The following is a 20,576-nucleotide window of genomic DNA, read 5'->3' as shown; positions in this document are numbered from 1 at the left end:
TCCTTGGTACAGTCACTGTCAGGATAAACATCTGCTCCACTGGTTCAATGGGGGCTCAAATTGGCTAAAGAAGCACCCAGCTGTTTGTTAGGAATTAAAAAACCTCTTTGCAAATAGCTAAATTATCCAGTTTAACTGTACTGAGAGGCTCTTACCCTTACCTGATGCTACTTGGATTAGCTGTGTTCACATTGGCGGAACTGGAGTGGTGTAATTGCTAGCTGTCTTGTGTTAGCGTGCCTGGAAAATGTCCCAGTTGTCTAAATAAACCTATACATCATACTGGCTATTTATTTATTTATTTCCCTAAATTTTATAGCTAAAGTTTCAAGCTTGATAACTGAACCAGCATGTAATCGAAATGCCTTTCAAAAAAGGAAACTGCAATTTAAAAAGACACGTTGCCTTAACAAATGTCTTAAGTGAGTTTGAACCGGGTGGCTGCTTGAGGGATCCCAGAAGGACGTAAAATAAAGCTATGCCTGTTTTTTACCAGCACCCTTCAAGCAAGTTTATGATTTTTCTTTTCTACTATTTAATAAGGTCTTCTGTGTTCTTTTATAGAGATCTACTCATCAGGAAGCAATCCTCAGACTCTGTCTCCAACAGCCCAGGCAGAATTGCATGCTGTCTTTGACACTCTGGTCCCTCAGAGCCTGAGAAAGCAGTAGGAAATACGAGATGTCCTGCAGAAATGTGGAAGAATTCATGTGTTTTGGAGCTTGGTGAATTTCCGGCAAAATTTACTTATGTTCCAGATTCATGTTAATTCCTCAAAATCTGCCATTTGAGATGCTCTGAGCTAAGAAAACCGGAAGAAATTGAAAATCAGCATAGAACAGTGTAACCCTTGCACACAGGGTCTGAGCTATTTGGGGCCTCCCAGCTGAAAAGCTTTAGATATCCCTGTGAACCTTGTGAAAACGTCTCCTCAACACAAAGCAGCTGTGAAAAGCTAACAGCAGTAAGTAAACTGTTAACAATGGAATAGGGAGTAATACAGAAAGTCTGGGGGCTTGACAAGTTAATCAAAGTTGGGCAGCAGTTTAAGAAACCTCAGAAGGATATAAACCAGAGCTGCTCAAATGGTTTATACCAAGAGCTGCTGGATAGATGTTAATACCACAAGTAGAAGGGTCATTTCATCTCCAAAGGGATGGCAGGTTATACAGGAGTGCTGGGGAGAGGGTGTGAAGTTGATTTGCAGCACCCAAGGGAGACAAGGTGTGATGTGTATTAAGTGGAGCTCCTGTATGCAGCATGGGGAAGGGGAGGGATTAGGTTATAAAGGTGAGAGGTGAGATTTATGGGGCTGAACTGGGATTTGGGAAAATTAAGATGAGATGTAGGGATGCCTTCTTAGAGAGGAGGTAAGAGAAACAAGGTGAAGAGAAGTTCCTGGAGGCAAGAGGGGGGCAAGCAGAGGCAGATGTGAAGATAAGCTGGTGGAGGGAGAGGCATGCAGTTGTATTTGGAGATAGAGGAAGCAGAGAATACATTTTGCAGCTGGTCCTTCAACAGCAAACAACATTAGTAGACCTTGCTCCCGTCTCAGCAGCTGGGGAAAGAGAATATGGGAAAGCCTAGCACAGCTTGCTGGCCCCAAGAAGCATTTTCAGGGCTATGGGAGGGGAAGAGAGAGGGAATGGCGAGCATGTGAAGTGGGTGGCAGAGAACCAGATCATAAAGCTGTATGCAATTAATTAAGAACTGAGAGCCCTCCCCCTCCCCCTCAGATATAGGATGTTGCAGTGTGGTGATTTGCTGTTATCTCTAAGTGATATACAGGGTCTGGGTTTCTGGGGTTATTACCATGAACATCAAGGGTGAATTGGAGTTGCAGTATTAAAGAAATAAATTCAGTCAGTGGAGTAAAGAAAAACAGACAAGAAGATCTGAATAAAAAGATTTGGAGCTAATGCTTTCTACATCGAGTGGCTATTCAGACTGCACAGGGTAGGCTTAGTAAACCTTATTCATTAAAAGCAGGGGTGTGTTATTTGCTTTCCAATTAGTAGGTTGAACTCAGCCTTCCAAGCAAAGGTGATGGAATAATTGGAGACACACCTGCTCATACTGCTGTTAAAGTTGCTCTAATCTCTTTCAAGGGTGTTCCTCACTGACACAGCTCCTTGCTGATCTGTATGATTATGCCAGATCAGGAGTTATCATGGTGTATTTACATTTCTAAAACACATAATGCTTTGCCTGAGATATTCTAATTGCTGATAGATAAAGATCATCTTCAGGTCTGGATTGCTATTATTCATTATATACAACATGAAAGATGGAATTTTGTTTATTTCTTTGGAAAAAACATCATAACCTTGGGTAAGTTTGGTGGTTCACTCAGTTACAGTGCCGTTTTCTGAATCTGTTGTGTTTATCCTTCTACCCCTGGAAGAGGCAGATGGAGACTGTAAGTCCAAGAAGAAAAGTTTAAGAGGCAGCAGATCAGGAGTCTGGGTCATGAGAAGGAGGAAAGCAGGAGAGTGGGATGAGTAGGAAGACAAGGTGGAGGGAGAAAGAGAGCTGCAAAAGGAAAGATAGACAAACACACTCTGTGTGAGCTGGGAGGATGCAGGAGCTGTTGAAGCTTGGCAGAAGCAGCACTGGTCTCGAGTGAGAGTCAGGACCCAGCATGGAGCCTGAAATGCTGAGCTCAGGGAAACAGCAGAACCTGGTGATGTTGACTACCATGTGCGTTCACTGTCTTCTGCTCGGTTCACGGGCCGGGGCTCCGGCATCAACTGGAAGGCAACTGAAATTGTGGAAACACTTAAATGTTAGGAATTGATGAAACCAGGGCAAAAAATGGTTTAGAAGAGGCAGACAGTTTTGCTTTACAGCATAGATCATTCTGATTATATTATGTTTTCTGGTTTTGTTGGCAAAAATCTGCCTGCAGGAGACAACAAATGGCTTTTAACTTATTGTTTTCTCTAAGGAAAGCATTATTTTTTTAAAGATCTCTCCATTAAATCTGCATGTGCTTGGAGCCTGAAGAAAACAATCTGACTGGAGTAGGGAGGGGGAAGGAATAGAACAACTGAAAATGATTTGCTAAGTCCTGCAATGGAGAATATATATTTTAATGTTAAACAGTGATGGCAGGGGAGGATTTAGACAGCTTCAAAGCAAAAGGACTGTCACGGAGGCACCCCAAAGTTAGTTTAGGTGGACAACAAGGTCCAAAACAAACTTTTATTCTGCTCAAAAAGGTGCAGCAAGTTAACCAATAAGAAATGGGGTTTATACAATCAGCACTGCAGTAACATAAATACAAGTTTGAATATCAGTTGAGGAAATTATTGGGGTGCAGTGAATAAGAATAATGGACATCCACAGTGTGGATACACTTGGCTCACAAAAAACAACGCCAGAGCTGTCCCTGACCCCAGGAAAATACACTCACTTGTCTAGTGAGGAAAACACCTGCCCAAGTGGTGAGGAATTATTTAATACACCTGCTTATGCAGCGAGGAACTATTATGTTATCGCTCACCCACACGGTGCCATGAGGCAGTTCCAGTCCTGGGAGATTACCTTGGGTGGCGATCCGGCCTAAGAGGAGGGTTCTCGATGGCAGCATTTGGCCCACGGCTCCAAGAGGACCACACTAAAAGGCAGCCTCGGTGTCTTGTCAGATCTGGCTGTGGGCATTCCAGAAGCTTCTTGGCTTCTCTGTACCCCCACTTTGGCTATGGGCGCCCCAAAACTTCCAGACCCTTTGGCGCCTCTTCCCCTCTCCTAGCTAACCAAAAACAAGAGGAGCTATTAACTGCCCCATTGCAGGAGAGGGGGGAGGTGGGGGTGTGCATGCACCTTCCATACTGAAGGAGCGGGGAGAGGTGGGTGTGCAACTGCCACAAGCACCCAGACAGTCAGTCCTTCAGGACTTCAGAACCTTGCACTGAACCAAAGCTTTTTGTACATCAGACCTTAATTCAAATCAAGTGGAGGGTGAGTCAAGCCAACTTTGAGCATTCTGAATTCCACTGGGTATCCTCAAAGGCTGCAAAATTTGTTTATCGCTTGCTTGCATCACATCCCATTTGCAGCATTACTTTGCAGGTGTTTCTTTGCTCATTTTCTTTTAGTTTTGTTAAGTGATTACGTAGATTTGTGTCATATCATGTGGGTTTTTTTAAAGGTTTTATTCAGCTGGAGTCTCCTTCCCTCCCTCCAGCCTCGAAGGCAGATTTACAGGAATCTTTTAGAGATATGACAGTGCATTATTTTAAAAGCTTTGCTCTTCTTATCTTTCATGGTCTTAGGGGTCACAAAAGACTACGTATGAGGATAAACATCTGGTTTCCCAGCATGAAATAAAGTCAGACTGGATTACACAAAATGCTTTAACAGATAAATCCAGATGCTCTTCTCAGTGTCTCCCTCTCTTCTGTCACTGATGAGATTTTGTGAATTTATTTTCAAATGACAGGATGGGGGGAGTACCAGAAAGAGCAAAAAGATCCCCAAGCCTCTATCAAAGAACTCGAAATAACTTTGTAATTCTATCCAAATAATGCATATTCAAAAATGGCTCAGTAGAGACATTTTTACATCAAAACCAGCAAAGGACTGTTGTTGGCTAATTAATTGATAGGGTTTATATTTCACTAACGAGTGTCCAAAAAATCATCTCGTGCAGGATGCTTTCAACTTCAGGGCAAAGAGGAAACTACCTTTGCTTTTGATGATGGAACAACTGGATATTGCAAATTTTTTTCTGTGGTGAGGCTTTGCTAGATTTGATTCAAAGAAATCCTTAAAGCTTGGTTCCCCATTGCCTGTGTTTTATACCATAATTTCAGTCATGCCATATTTCTCCATGCACTCTTGCAATTAAAGAACCCACATGTTTTATCACTTGCAGTCTGGCACAGCTCAAGCTATGCCAGGGACGGGCAACTGGGAGGCTTTGGGTTTGAAACTTGACTTTGGCCAAACCCAGCAGAGGACTGAGATGACTGGAGGGTGGGTTCTCCAAAGCTTTGCTCCCAGGGTGCAGTGTTGCAACTTGCACCAGCTGGCCCTTTAGTCTAGGTAGGCTGATATCCAGGTGACTGAAGGAGCACCAACCCACCCTCCTCCTGGGCCAGCTGTGTAAATAACTAAAATCGGGCAAACAGGGCCTGATTTTGCCAGTGCTGTGGGAGTTGCATGTCCCACTGCAGTGTGGCTGGTGCTGGAGCCTACAGAGCTTCTGAAGGGATTTATGCCCAAGGAGGGTGTCCCCACATCACTGTGGTGATGGCTGCTGTGGTCACACAGAGAGGCACAGCTCCATGGACCTTTCACAGTCAGGAGGAGTTTTGGTGCCTCTGGTCTCAGGTGACACTTGGTACTCTGCAGGGCACCGAGGGGCTGGGTGACAGTTGTGAGGCCTGTGGACTCTCATCCTGGATGCCCAAGGGCTCAGCATCACAGGGACCTGGCATGGATGGGTGACACTTTCAGTCTGGCAGGAGCTGAACCATGTGGCTTGAGGAAAGTTGTACCCAGCATGGGTGAGGAGCAGCTCAGCCAGCCAGCTGCAGAGGGTTACAGCAAGAAACAAGAAATTGCTCTGCTGTCCTTTAAGCAGAACAAGCCAAACGTACTGGTTTTACCTGTGTGTGGTGTGGCTGAGGGAGACCAGATTTGTTTGGGTATGTGATCGCTTCCCATTTTTTGAGAAAGGGTGAAGGGAGTGCACAACTTCCTCCAGGTCTGCTCAGCCATAGGCATCTGCTGGGCTACCAGCAGTCACAAAACGCCTCCTGGTGTTCCCCTGTATTTCAGTGTTCTGTCATTTCATAAATGGTTTATTTTCTTCCTCTTGGTTCTAATCCTGCCATTGCATGCATTTAACCCAAGGACAGAGACGAGGTTTTCTCCCAATGAGAGGCAGCTGCTCCAGGAGCTCAGGTAAGGGATTGAAGTGGGATTTATGCCTCCTGCTTCTGGCTCTGATGTGGTTTCACAGCATAACACTGAAAGTCACTTAGGCTCTGGGCAGTTTAGCCATCTGTGTGGTAAGACCAGATGTGTCTCCAGGAGGAGGATGGCATTTGCTAATACTCAGCTCTGAGCTTCCTTTCTGATGGACCCAAAGTCTATAGCATCACAGACTCAAAGAAAATGAGACGGCACAGCACTCCTCACAAACAGAACTATTTAAATGGCAGCATTTGCAGCAAAATGAGAGAAGGCAGTAATTCCTGCTATGTATCTCCAATTCCGGTGCCATTTCCAGGTCAATACAAGGGAATGATTTTGTGTTTTGCTCTGCTGTGTAGGTCTGAGCTGTTTATTACTTCCATACTGAGTTATGTCTTTCTGAGGGACAGGTGCTCAGCCAGGTATGGAGGACTGGTCCAGCACCCTCCTCTGGGGACATGGCTACCAAGTAGGAGGGACAGGTAGCATTCAGCTGTGGGCAGCTGGCTGTAATCCGAGCTGAAAGACAAAGGTACAGAGATGGGAACAAACAACCTCCCGTCTCTTGCAGAAGTGACTCTCACCTGTCATGGTCCACTAGGTGATGGACTTGTGATGGCTCGTTTACCTTGATCTCAGAGCACAAAATTAAGGCAACCAAAAAGCCAAGTGATTCAATCAAACAGTATTACTTCATTAATTTGCCCATAAAGTGGCATGTGATAGAGATAGAGTGTAAGAAAAATAAAAGGGAAAAGAAACAAGTAAAGAAAAAGTAAAGATGGGAAATAAGGATGCGTTACCACCAGTAGAGCTTCAGAGGTGTCCCTCTGGTTTCCGGTCCCATAGAGTCCTGCCAGTCCTCCATCGTGGTTTGGGTTTCTCTGGTGGGAAGATCTCCACAGTGTCCATTCAGGAGTCATCTCTTATACTTCTTCACCCCCTCTCACTCCCATTGTTCGAGGCCAGTCTCTGCTTTGATTTCGCAACCCAGGCTTGTACTGCACAGGCTCGAAAGATTCACGCTTTCTTTTGCCAATGCTAACGTGTCCAGCATTCAAGGGTCTTTCTCTGGTCCATTGAGTGACCTCAGGACACTTGGTGAGCTTCTGGGCATGCTCCTTTTCATTGGCCACTGCTTGGGGGAGCAGGTGGGGGACAGGTGTGACTGAGGCTGCAGGTGAGAACACATCTTCTGGATGGCAGCTATTGTCCCTGGGTCGAAGAGACCCTCATAACAATCACTTTCAGGAGGCAGGGGCTGGTTTGGCTGAAGCAGCAGGTGAAGTCCAAACAGCAGCCATCGTGAGCAGCAAACCCCCCATATCGGAGAAACCAGTGCAACACAATGCTTCTCCTTAGGCCTATCTCCAAGTCATTGTTCATGCGTTCTTTCTGTCAGGGCCTTTGTTCTCTCAGTTCCCGATGGCGATGTTCAGGCAAATAATGCTCCATTTTCAGACCGACTCTCACACTCACCTCTGAAGTTATTGGCTTTCCTAGTGCTCCTGAGACCACAGGCAGCAGGAGACTCTTGGCATCTTCTGATGTGCAGACCCAGGTGAAGCAATTCACCCAGCCTTCAGTCAACAGAAGAAGTGCTGTTGGTCGAAGAAATTTCCAGTAAAAAAGCTTCTCTTCATTTTGGATGTTTTGTTTACTTGTTCCTTGGTTCTTTTTTTTATTTTTATTTTTATTTTTTTTTAATTGAGGGTAATTCCAAAATTAGGATATAATAACTACAGAAAAGGTACCCAGCTGCTGATGCTGTTAGTTTTCAAATTGGGTGTCTTCTCAGAAACTGTCAAAATGTGTTATGGAAAAGCTAAAAACCCCAAGTAGTTTATGTTTTAAGCACATGACCCACAGTTAGCATTTTGGCTTATTCCAACAGGTAACACAGAGGCCCTTGGCTATGAATATGTGAGTGCTGATGGCCACGTGCAGGGTTTGAGCCTGCGGGACAGGTTATTACAGAGCACTCCTGTGATCAGGGGGCCCTTTGTTGACACAAAGAAGATGCTCTAGAAGCATCACATGTACCAGGATGTGGCTCCTTGCATGGACAGGTGGTGAGAAATGCACCCAGGTGAATCTGGGGCATAATCTCTGGTCCTGTGTAAAATCTTAAATGTTCTGTACAATGGTTTTAGCCGTAGGAGATGAAGGAATCCTGCTGTGCATAGGCTGTGTTTTTAGCTATATGTAACCAACAGGGGGCATTAGGTTTATGCTTATCAAATGTGCATTTCTACTTCTAGCAGAGAAAAATCTCAAAGTTTGTTTGAAAACAGCAGGATTGGAAGCCTGTATCCTACAAAAGATATAGGATTCTGTTTTTCCAGAAGATTTAGTAACTATAAATCTGTTCTGTTTTCTTTAGGTCCAGCTTTTGTCTATTTTGAGATGAAGATAAGTGAGATTGATGTAATTAAAAAACAGATGATTTATGTATCATCTGTAGCTCAAAAAGTACATTAAAAATACAAGTGTTTCTGGTGCAAATTGGTTTGTATTGATGATTTCCAGTTTTCTAAGCAGAAATTAAAGTAAGGTTGCAATTACATCTTTCCGATAGAAATTAGATCCAGCACTATGCAGTCAAATGCTGCTCTTCGTTATGGAGAAAATCTTGCCCTGAGTTATTTGATTACTGAGTGAAAGGACTTTAGTGAGGAGCTACAGTGCAAGCACAAATTGTGGTCTTCGAAAATGAAAATAATATTTATTACAGATGTAATTATTATGGCTACAACCACTCATATTCCTGTATGTGGGACTATTCATAGACACATTCTAACGGAGATGTGGGGTTTTTTTACATTTATAGCACTGATTTTGGAAGCAAGTTTTTCCTTTCACATGTAAAGTTGGAAGCCTGTAGCCTGCTCTGCGTTCCTGTCACACATAAGCAGCTGGATAACTGCTTTAGGTGAAGTGCTTTCTATGATATATGGTTAACTTGAGCTGCATTTGTAAATAAGGAAATAGGTTAAGGAAGTAAATGTTAAATAATTAGGTGATACAGCTGAGGAGAACGGCTTTCACAAAGAAATGTCAAAACAAATTGTTGGCTAAATATGTACGGATGCTCTAATTTTCAAGAAGTTGATTTAATGATGTGCCGTATGTTAAAATTGGTTTTACATAATCTAATAACTTTAATTTCTTCCCAAGTAAAGTAACAGTTATTATTTTGAATTAAAGTAAGAAAATGAACAACTTCTAGCAGTCGCAGAACTTTTGCCTGCCAGTGCATCTGGGATGCTGTGAGCAATTCTTCATCCCCCACAGCCAGAGAGGAGAAATTCTAATTGGATCAATGGCACACAGTATCTTTCTTCCCCTGCACCACTTCATACCCCTGTCATCAAAAAAAGGCGATAGGAGTCTGGTTCAGTTTTATCTAGCAAAAACGTAGGTGAAGGGGATACAACTGCAAACAGCCAGTCCTGTAGCAGGGTGCTGCAGGGGTAAGAGAGTTTATAAAGTAAAGAAAAGCACAACATTTGCCTTAGAAAAATGCATATAACTTTACAAATCTGCAGGTGGTAAAGGGAGGTAGAGTTTTCAGTGGGTATCTTTAGGTGGTGCCTGAAGCAAGGAGGGTCAGGTGCTTCCCAAGCTTTCATCCTAATGGTAAGTGCGTTCGATCAGTGTCTTCCCCAAGGGGTGCCTGAGCCCAAAGTGCTCTGTTGGAAGTGGGAAATGTCTAGTGGTGGCATTTCTGAAATGCCTGGGTTGCTCTGATGGCAGAGCAGGGGCTGTACTGCTCTCCACCACTCTCTTCTGTGGCAGGACTTGGCACCGTTTGGGTTCCCTGCACATGAGTGTGGGCCAGAGGGGCTTATAGAGTGTTTCCCAGCCTCTTTGGCTGGAGGAAATCACAAGGAGGGTACAAATGCTTGTGTGTCTGGTGTTTCTGACCTCCCCCTGTTGCCCAGTTTGTGTGTTCGGATCTTAACAGACAGCTCTGCATTATTAAGCAGGTTGCAGGATCCACCCCAAAGCGTGGGTTCACAGACAACTCCGTTAAGTGCTGTATCGACACAAGAAAGACAGCCCAGACTCCCTTCAGTGCACTCGAAGAAGCAGCTTAGTTTTAATTGCTTCTATCAGATTGTAGTTTTGCCTGCATGAGTAAATGAAACTCTTAAAGATGTCGAAATTTAAATTGCTAAAAGGTAATTGCTACAGTAGCTTCCTCTTGAAATCTATTCCTATTTCTGTACATAGGTGACTATCTTCTTAATGTTAACAGTGATTTTTTTTCCAACTAAAGTCCACGTGCTCAGAAGTGAACTTCCCATTCAAATCTTTAACACAGGAGCAGCTTGTAATTTGAAAAAGGAGAGTTGTTATCTGGGGAGAGGGTTGGATCAGATTCATAAATAGAAAGAACACTCACATATTCTTTTCTTTCCTCAATTCTTCCCTGCTGTCTGCTCTTTGGATCTATGTACTAAACAATTTACCAGCCACAGAATAAGTTTTCGTTTTGCCCATCCAGGTTACCTTTCTTTGAGTTTGCATTGCTCATGTCCTGCAGCCTGGTACTTGCATCAGTGAGTGAGCAGTGCAAGAGTGCAACTTGTCTGTAAAATTTCAAAGCCTGAGCTTGCTGTGAGTGTACAGTAGTGCATTTTAAAGTTCTTTGTTGGGATTTCCAAAGTATGGATCATGGACAGCTAACGTATGGGTCTGACTTGGACCCAGGGGCCAAGTAACAAAATTAAAACCCACTTTGACACTTGCCAAACCTCTTCCAAAGACTGCCTTGGGTTACTCCGGCTCAAGCTCGGCAGCAGTTCCCTGTGCTTACAAGTGCATGTTGATCTCCATGTCTCATTTTGTGTCAGATTCAGAAGCAATTGTGACATCTGTGGTGTAGGTCTTTTGTCACTCTTGTGCACTTTTCTAGAGCAGTAAGAAGCTCTTGAGGAATGGTTAGAGCATGGCAGCATTTGCAGCTGCATTTTTAGCCCCTGAGTGGTGACAACTCTGGTCTCCTGGGTGGTGGGATGTGTATCCTGGTTCAGGAGGGACCCTGTAGTTGCTCCAGTTGCAGTGACATTGACGGACACCACATCTTGAGACTTCTTCCATAGTCCAAAGGTGCTGCAGACAGCATAAGGTCTGTAGGCTTCAGACTGGCCAACCACTATAAAAACAAAAGTGTGTTTTATCTTACATTGCTTACCTGGCATGCTTGTAGTCTGAAGGGAAGCAACAAGACTACCTAGAAAAATTGTTTTTGAAAGTTGCTTGGTCAATGCCCTGGCACTTCTTTCACTCTCATAGAGCAGAGTTTAGTGTCCTTCAATACTTACTGCAGTCTGAACTGCATTTTAAACAGCATCTCATCTGTTGGACTCGCTTGTGTTAGTGGAGAGTTGTCTTATTCTGTGTATCTAATAGAACAGCAAATTAGGGACACCTTTTCCATGCTAAATCAATTAGTCATGTAAAATGTTACCACTTTCCAAAGAAGTGCTGGAGTAGCAGCTGTGTTACTTGTTATAAAAGGTTTGTGCGTCAGCCAGTTCTGCATCTATGTTTTTATTCTGCAGAGCCAGCAGCAAACCCTAATAAAACTTAATGCGAGAAAACATTGCCAGTGAGGTGATAGGTTGAGATTAACTGCACTAAAAAGAGGCAATTCCATGCTAAGTTTCTTAACTTCTCTGAAGAGTCACTATTATGAACATACCAATTTAAGGACTTCTATCTGCTTCTGTCAAAAATCAATATGAAAACCTGCACAGAATTAATCTAAAGAAGAAAAAGCGGACAGCCAGCTGCCACTCATCCTAAGCCTGGGTAGCTAAACTGGATGTAGACCACATAAGCGCTGGGTTCAGTGGGAAACTTCACCAGTGCAAAAACATTTAGCTGAATTACATGTTTACTGGGGAATCTATGTTGTTTTCCTGCAGATCTTTTGCCTTAGCAGTTAGGAAAAGGGACTTAGTATTTTTTTCCTATTGCAGTTAGGCTTAACTTGAACATCTATGAAAGGGACAATGTTTAGCTGCCTTCCAGAATGGCATGAATGATCAGTTCCTCTGTTGTGTGATGCATCCATAGGTAATTAGTGTTGCTGTACCATACATTGAAGTCAAAATTTCTGTGTCAAATCAACCTCTGTGAAGAGAAAGAGTATGCGAGTAAGGGTTGGTGCAGACATGCATCTGGTGTCACCCTTCTCTCCATCTGGAAAAGAGTTTGAGGCAGGTGCATGAAGCACCAGTCTGGCAATAAAAGGATCTAAGTCTGATCACAGACTCTACCCCAATTTTTTCACTAGCCAAAATGTTCTTAGTTTGCTATCTATAGAACAATTGGGTTTTTTTGCCTATCTTTAGCTCAAACTGAACCATGTAGGTATATGTACATACAGGTACAGTGTCTTTGTTTCTGAAACTTTCTGGATTTCTAGTAATACAAGTTTTAACAAGTATGTTTAAACTAAAAATTTAGCCCCCAGATGACTTCTAATGAAAACTTCTAAAAAAAAAAAAACCAAGACAAAGCCTAAAAAAAAAAATCCTACATGCAGTTGAGCTAAGCTCTGGTGTAATATTTTTTTTTCACAGACATTTTTTATAAACAAGTATATGTGAATATTTTTAAAATTGAAAAAAACCCTGTTCTTAAGTGCAGCACTGTATTGTAACACTTTACCCAAACCACATAAAATGCTGGACTTAGACTGCATACATTAGAAGGAAACTCTCTGTTAAAGCATTTTTCTGGTCTTTTTTAAAGTAAATAATTTCAGGACAACTTAGTGTCATCCACTTATGTTGATGCTTCTGCTGCCAAAAAGTCTCGGGGTTTTTCTAGTATACTTGATGCATAATCATCAAGCTCTGACAGATGTTCCTGTAGCAGTAAAATGTGGTCAACACCTTGGATTTCTAGTTTTGGAGAAGATTTGTTTTTTTTTTTTCTATAGTTCCTGCTTGATTTCAGAAGAGGTTCCATAAACTGACATGGTTCTCATACAGAGAAGGGTCCAGAAGAGGTGTCAGACATGGGAATAGATTGTAACACCTCTCGGAAGGAAAATGAAGCGATGATCTGTCTCAGACTGTCGAACCTGCCACAGCCTTTGCTACGAGCATCACTGGTGCCTGGTTGGTCTGTCCTTCCCCCCTGACAGTGCAGCTTTCCTGCCTGATTTCCACAAACTCAACCTCCCCAAAAAATGACATAAGATCAGATCCAGAGCCCCCAGCTCCTGGAGTCATCAGATTAGAGATTCTCAGCTTTCACTTCTTTAATAAAGCTTTTTCCTTTGTGAGTCTCTCCAAAAAGCCCAGAAACATAGTCAGATCACAGCCTATGAAGCAGTCCATGTCTTAGTGTCTGCAGGAAGCCTGAACAAGAGTTCTGATGCAGAAAATGGTTCTATCCTCTGGCAGGGTGTTGGTTCTTCTCCTGTCCCCCACGTGTGACCATGGCTGGAGAACAGTGAGGGGTATTTACAGCAATTCATTTCATACCATCCTCACTTCTCACTGGTGGGCTTGGGACCTGTGGAGGTGTGAGGGGATATATTGTGATGCTTAGGGCCTCTCTTAGACTTAATTCAGACTCTTATCCACTGCTGCCTGGAAAAATATCCCTTTCTGCTGTTAGGATACCATTTATTTCTGAGTTCCCTGCCCTGACAGTGTCAGGGATTTATTGGTGGTTCAAGTAGTCCAAAGACCCCCACAAGAACTGCACTCTGGAGTCAAAGCAGCTTTTTGGGTATTGTAAATTGAGCCTAGGAAGGACCTGTGAATCCGTGCAGTCCTTCCCTGTGTTATGGATTTCCTCAGAGCATGCCTGCAAGGATTTTTTGGGGCTATAAAGGCTTTAGGATTAGTCAAAGAGGCCAAGAGAAACAGAAGATCCTTCCATGAGGTGTTTTAGCTGGACCCTACTTTAGATGCAAAACACTTCTCCTAAAATGTAGTTGTGAATTGTTTCCTGTTCTGAATATTTTCTGTAATGATTTAGCTATTGGCAAGAATAACCCAAAGAGTATGATGTTGAAACATGGGAATACTGTGTAATCCCATTTTCACATTATTATTATTTCAGGCATTACCTGTTTGTGGGTAGAAATATTTTTTCCCCCTAAGAAAAAAAAAAAAAAAGCAAGAAGAAGAGGACATCAGTCAGCTTTTCTTGGCTTTCTGTGATTAATTTGGTGATTTCTTTCTCTAAAATCTGACATTAAACTGTTGGTTCGTATCACCTTATTTCTCAGGAAGAAATCCTGGAAGAGGAAAGTTGCCACAGGTTCATTAGAGCCCCCGGGAATTAACCTCAGTGCTGACATTTACTGTCCTTATGCTGGAAAAACGTTTTCTCCTCTTATTCCACATACCCTTTTTACCTACGGAACACCAACCATTTGCACCGCTGACTGCCGTGACTGCTCCCAAACCTTGCTTTTTGGGCATCTGTAAGCTGCTATCCCGTGGTCCTGGTCTTACTGGGTTTTTTAGGTTAACTCAGAGGACTCTTTCTTCCTTGCCTTTCCAAGTAGGAGTTTGAGGTTCCCACCTCTTCTCTCCTGAAAGTCTCAAAGACATGAAAACTTTCACTCCCATCACTATATTTTTCTCTACCCGTAAATGTGCTGCAGCATCTGTAATGGTTTCCTTGCAGCCTTAGAAATATGAACTCTGTACCCTTGAAAAGAAAGAATTTCTCTTCTTTCCTGGTAGAAAGTCCACAGGAGTCTTGGTTTGGACCTTGCAGCACCTGCCTAGTGCTGTGATAATGGACTTTGAAAGTTTTGACGCTGTTCAATTAGAGGTGTTATTTTAGGTCATTTCAGAAGCTTTAATGGCTCCCTGTGACTGCACAGCTGGACTGATGATAACTGAAGCAAAGACTTTGCAGGTGAAGGAATATAAAAAATAACATTAATAAAATGATAATATTTTAAAGGCTTTTTTTTTTCCCCAAGTGTCAGGTTCTGACTTAAGAAAAGCCAGTGGAAAAGTAAAGTTGGGGTTTCTAAGCACCCCAAAGTGAGGCAATGCCTATATGAAGCTCGGGTTGTTTCTGTCCTTATGTCTGTTCATTGCAAAACAGTCTTCAGTTACATTCCCCACAATATTTCACATATGTGAAACTTTGGCCTGTTAATACCTTTGGTGTGTTTGTTAGAGAAAATTAAAGGTAGGAAGCAATAAGGCAAGGTCTATAAAAAGTCTCATGTTAAAAGCAAACAAGACCTGGAATTGTTAAATGGCTCTTCCATGAAGCTGTGCAAGTCACTTGAACCTAGTGTCACCCAGTGCCTGTTCTTGTTTTTTCCATAAGCTCATGGAAGATGCACAGGTTGCACTCCGGAGAAGTGTTTTGCTCTCATAAATGAAGTCAGTGGGCACTGAACATCTAATCTTCTGCTGAAGTGGGAGTCCTCTGCTATAGGATCCTGAATGTCTCAAGTTGGACACTATAAATTACCAGACGATTTTGACCTTAATCTCACTGTGCCCCAGTTTCCTGTCTGATCCCTGTATGACAAGGTAAAATGCGGAAAACGTTCATTGATGCCTACAAAGCACCAGCAGATTAGTGATGAGCACCATGAATAAATTAATTGTTCCATACTTGAGCAGAGGTTGGCTGCTGTCCCACGAATACAGAACAGGCCGTGTTGAATAAGAAGCATGAAGGGGAAAGATTTTGCTGTAACCCATTATCTGAGCACCATCCTGAGTGCATCCCAGGGACACAGGAAACCTTAATTTCTCTTAATTCCTGTGTGCTCGACTCAGCTATTCAACCCTCTACAAATTCTGCTTCTTCATGTCTGTTCTGCACCCCTTTGCTTTGGACTGCCAAAGGGGCTAAAAGACAGGAGATCCACAACCTCCAGGTCTGGACTTACTTGCGCAACACAACAGAGAATGAAGTATTTTCCTTGGTGCCAAATCAGATACCAGCAAGTACTTTGGCTCTGAGGTTTCATCATCGATATTTTCCATCAATTTCTATTTTTATACCAAAACTGACAACTTTTGTCAAGTTTTTATTGATCTTCTGTCTGTCAAACCACTTCTTCAGATTTCTAATGGGGGAGGAAGCATAAAACAAAAAAAACCCAGGAAAGAAATTGTAATTTATTCCCTCCCTCCATCTGTTTTTTTTTTTTTTTTGTTTGTTTGGGTTTGTTTTCTTTTCCTAAGTATTTCTTCTTGGCATTATCTGCTGTTCCTGTGAGCAGAGGTATTTCCTTCTTTCTGAAGGCCATAGTCTGAATGAAATGAAGAAATGCTGTTACAAATATAAGCAGATCCTCTCGCTTCCCATCAGTAACTTTCAAACTCAGATTTCACCTACAAGGTGAAGGGATGGTATGCTCAGAGATGCTGGCTTCCTGCAGATTTCTGACGAGTCTCACGCACACTTCTCGGGTAGTCTTAAAGCCAGTAAAAGAGAATTGACCTTATAGTCCTCTCTGCTGAGGAGAAGAAAGCTGCAATGTGAGCTCACCTGTTGTCCCACTCCAGCTGCTGACAACAGGCACACTTTAACTGTGGAGAAAGATTTAAGGACCTCACGCCTCATTAGATATCAGAACAGTTTGTTTTGTCATATTCTTCTGTGCAGATTCCCTGGGCTTTAAGGAGGAAACTCTACCTGCTTTTCCCGCAGTTAGCATGCTTCAAACATCTCCCTTGAGCCTCTGTTTCCCACTTGAGCTCTTGTTTCAACAATATACCTGTAAGTCATGAGACACAAATGTACTGGAAATCAAACATTGCTAGTTTTGGAGCTCATAGACTGGTACAAATCACATTGTTTATAAACAAAGCTTGTGGTCAGCTTGATTGTGATTATTAGAATGAGAAGTCTTCTGTGTCCACCTGGGTTAGTGTCACAGAGGCACCTCAAAACTCAATTTAGGTGACAAGTTCCAAAAGAGACTTTATTCTAGCCAGAAAAGTATAGCCAATAAACCAACTAGAAATGGCGTTTATACAAATTATTTAGCACTGTGACAACAATAAAACACAGATTCGGATATCAGTTGAGGAGATTATTGGGGTGTAACTACATAAGAATTATGAGAATCCACAGCATGCATGCATACACTCACCAGAAACAAAAGCAGAAGCCTTTCACTCAAGGGTACCCAGGAGAAATATTCACTTGCCTGGGTTAGGCAAGGACTCACTCAAGGATATATCTAGCAGAGAAAAATAACCACTCGCCCAAATGAGGAGGCAAGGCGCTCTCAATCCTGGGAAGTCTCCTTAGACAGTGTTCCAGTCTAAGGAGAGGGCTCCAGTTCACAGACCCCACAGCTCCAAGAAGGCCACTCAAAGGGGGTCTTTGGTGGGGACCCCATTTTATAGCCTGGTCAGATCTGGCTGTGGGCATTACGACATGGTCCAGAAGCTTCTCAGCTTCTCTGGGCACCTCCTTCGTTGAGCACCCTGTCAGTCAACTGAGGGTCCCACTCCTCCTGCCCTCCATCAGCTGGGTGAAGATGAAGTCACCCTGCCCCCAGGTGTGGGGAGCACGTGACTGTCAGCACCATCCCAGGTGTGTACGTGGGGACAGGCACAGTGGGGCACAAGAGGTGCTAAAGGCTCCGGATCTCGTCAGGGGATGTGCAAGTGCCACAGCAGGAAAACAGCTCAGAGCCCTGCCAGGGGTAGCCCATCACTCAGTTCTGCTCACAGTATTTTTAGATCTATGTGGTCTCATTTGGTGCCCGAGGTGGTCCCAGGGACCCTGACTCACCTTATTACATACAAAAACTGAAAGCAAAAGCAATGTTGTAAATCAGTCCAGCAGCTCGTATGTTTTAATGACTCAGGCCACTGGGGTGGATGAGTGCCTGACCTGGTTATGCTGGCCTCTGGCTCCCTCCTATTCTATGAGCCCCCTGAGACCCAAGTGGTGACTCTTCAATTCATAAATTAATGAAAGATACATTTAAAGCTCTGTGCTATGGATGAGAACCAGTTCTGAAATGTTTAATAGTCCCTGAAGTAAAATAACGTGCTTCTGTAAGTTTAGATTCAAAGGGTCAGATCTTCACCAGATATAGGTGGACTTTTAGCCTGCTGCGTTTCCCCTTGCAATGGGAGTCAATGCTTGCCCAGTGCTCAGTGGTGCCTTTTGTAGAAATTCCAGTAAAGAGGTAAAACACCCTGAGCAGGTGTTTCAAATTTCAGAAGAAAGGAAATGGTGAAGCAGAAGAGGAAGGAGTTGTGATTACTCTTTTACCCTGCTACAGCAATGTGCTCATTCCCTTTTAGCCTTTTTACTTTCAGGAAAGGAAAGCTAGTTCCTTTGCTTAAAGAAAGAAAGTTTGAAAGGTGGGAAGAAAGAGGGACTAGGAATCTTTTGATTTTCCATCAGGAAAGTTGTTAGATTTAGCTTAGACTTCTTTTTATTATTGTTATTATTAATATTTTAACACCTAATTAACTCCCTAAAATTCAAATTGTGTTGATTAACTGTTCTGGAATAAAAAAAAGAAATGCACAAGCCACAGTGGATTTTCTGCCACATTTAAGAACAGCTGGTTGAGATTGGGGTATTTCTGATTTGGAAAGAAACTGCTTAGCTGCATTTTTCCCACTTACACTGACCTCAGACCTTTCTGACAGCTTCTTACGTGATCTCTTGACACTGTTTCCAAGCTCAGTTTGAAGATCTCCAAGAGAAGACAAGAGTGTCTTTGCAGTTCCCAGTTTGCTTTCCATATCACGTTCTTCTTTTTGGGGTTTTCTTTAGCCACATTCAGCATTTCAGGAAAAAGAAAAGAAAAAAAAAAAGAAAAAAAGAAAAAAAGAAAAAAAAAGAGGTCCTCTGGAGTTTTTTGCTGCCTCAATGTAAAGGTAAGCATCCCATCACATGTTCTGCCCTTTCTATCCTATCAGACATTTGTGACATTTAAAGATATGTTTTTGGAGCTTATCCCTTCCCATAACCTATTGTTTAATTAGTGCCACTGGAAATATAGCAGCAAAATTTAATAGTGAGATCTGAAGTTGAAGAGAGGAAGCAGGGTGGATGGAGTCACTCTTGGACATGGCTGTCACACCACAATGGAGAAGTTTAGTAGAAAGGGTAAACAAGAAGAGATTTGGTCCATTAATCAAAAGATGGAGGGGATGGTAGGGAGGAGGTAAGCAAGCAAATCTAGGTTTCAAAACAAGGATGAGGAATGAGCAGAAGAATTCAAACTGGGTTCAAATTGAATGGAACAAAGGGAATTGGGGAGCAGAGGTCCTGGCAACACTGTCCAGACAGACCAGTCACATAGTATTTGCCTGTACACAGATGTTTCTATAGGGCTGCTGCTCACTTAAAAGAAATGAAGGCGTTGCTGTCCACCTGGCAATTACCAGGAGCCAAATTTCCCCATATCTGCGGCAGATCTCAGCAGGGGCTTCTTTTAAACCACACCATTCTCAGGAAAGCTCTGATGGTTTCAGAGTGGTGGTGGTGGGGAAATCAATAAGTGTTTGACAAATAGGGTCTGGTTCACCTCTCAAGCTAGTTTCATAACACCATTCACAAGCTGATTCTAATGCAGCTGCTCCTGATTTGCATGTGTTTAAATGAAAGCAGAACCAGACCTTTTCCTTCCAGCAGCTGCTTTAGGGCTGGCTGGCAGCGACAGCAATCCCGGTACTTGGCTTGAAAGAGCTGCTCCTGCAACAGCTCCTGGTGTGGTAGAGATTTTAAACATGCCCTGAACTCCAAGCAGAGGACCTCTGTGTGACTTGTTGGACTAAGACCTAGGGAAGGAGGAGGTACTGAAAACAGCCTGGAAAAAAAAAAAAAACGAATTGATTTTTCCACAGTGGAATAATGTCCCCTGGGAGAAGCAATGCTGCTTGTGGCAACTAGGGCAGAGGTGTGCAGCACACTGGGATGTGCTCTGCAGGGCACACTTTTGCCCTAGAAAAACAGCGATTTTCCATCTCTTATTCCCTTCTATGATCCTTTCTAGTCTGCAGCAGCTTGCAAAATTAGCAGAGACAGAAGCAATAGGTGGAGAAATTCCTTTCAGGATTTTTCTGTCCGTACCTTTAAAAGACGCTGTCTGAGTGCTGAAAAGGTTGGAGAGAGAAATGCGGCTGGGTCAAGAGTAGGGAAGAGCTCACACAGAAATTGGTGCGTGGTGTCTCTCTGCACTGACTCATCTGCTCCTTTGGGGCTCCGGCACAGGAGCAACACAGTAGAGCTGGATCCCTCGATAAAATGATAGAAAACAGGGTTTTAACCCCAAATCTGCCTCCTGTTACCTCCCCCTCATAACTGCTCTCACTAGGAGAGGGAGGAATCCTCTAAAGAGACGGTTGATGGCTTCATGCAAGACTGGCATTTTACATGTTACCTTGCACTTCACGGTTATCATTTGTGGGCAAAATGCAGCCACCTTCCCCTATGTCAGACAGCACTTCGTACTCTTCCCCTAATCCAGCCGCTGAGAACATGGGAATGCCGTTTCAAAATTAAAAAGAAAGTTAAAAAAGTATCGATGAAAACGGTGGGGTTTAGGGTTTGTTTGGTTGCTTGTTTCGCTCAGGGGGACACGGCAAAACTTCGAAGGGGTTTCCCAGAGCGCCCGACTCGGCGACAGCCAGGGGACGATGCCCAGCGGGACA

This window comes from Streptopelia decaocto, assembly GCF_964273445.1.
Source record: "Streptopelia decaocto genome assembly, chromosome: 7".
In the NCBI taxonomy this organism is placed as follows: Eukaryota; Metazoa; Chordata; class Aves; order Columbiformes; family Columbidae; genus Streptopelia; species Streptopelia decaocto.
The sequence above is the reverse complement of the archived record's forward strand: the minus strand, read 5'-3'. Positions refer to the sequence as shown.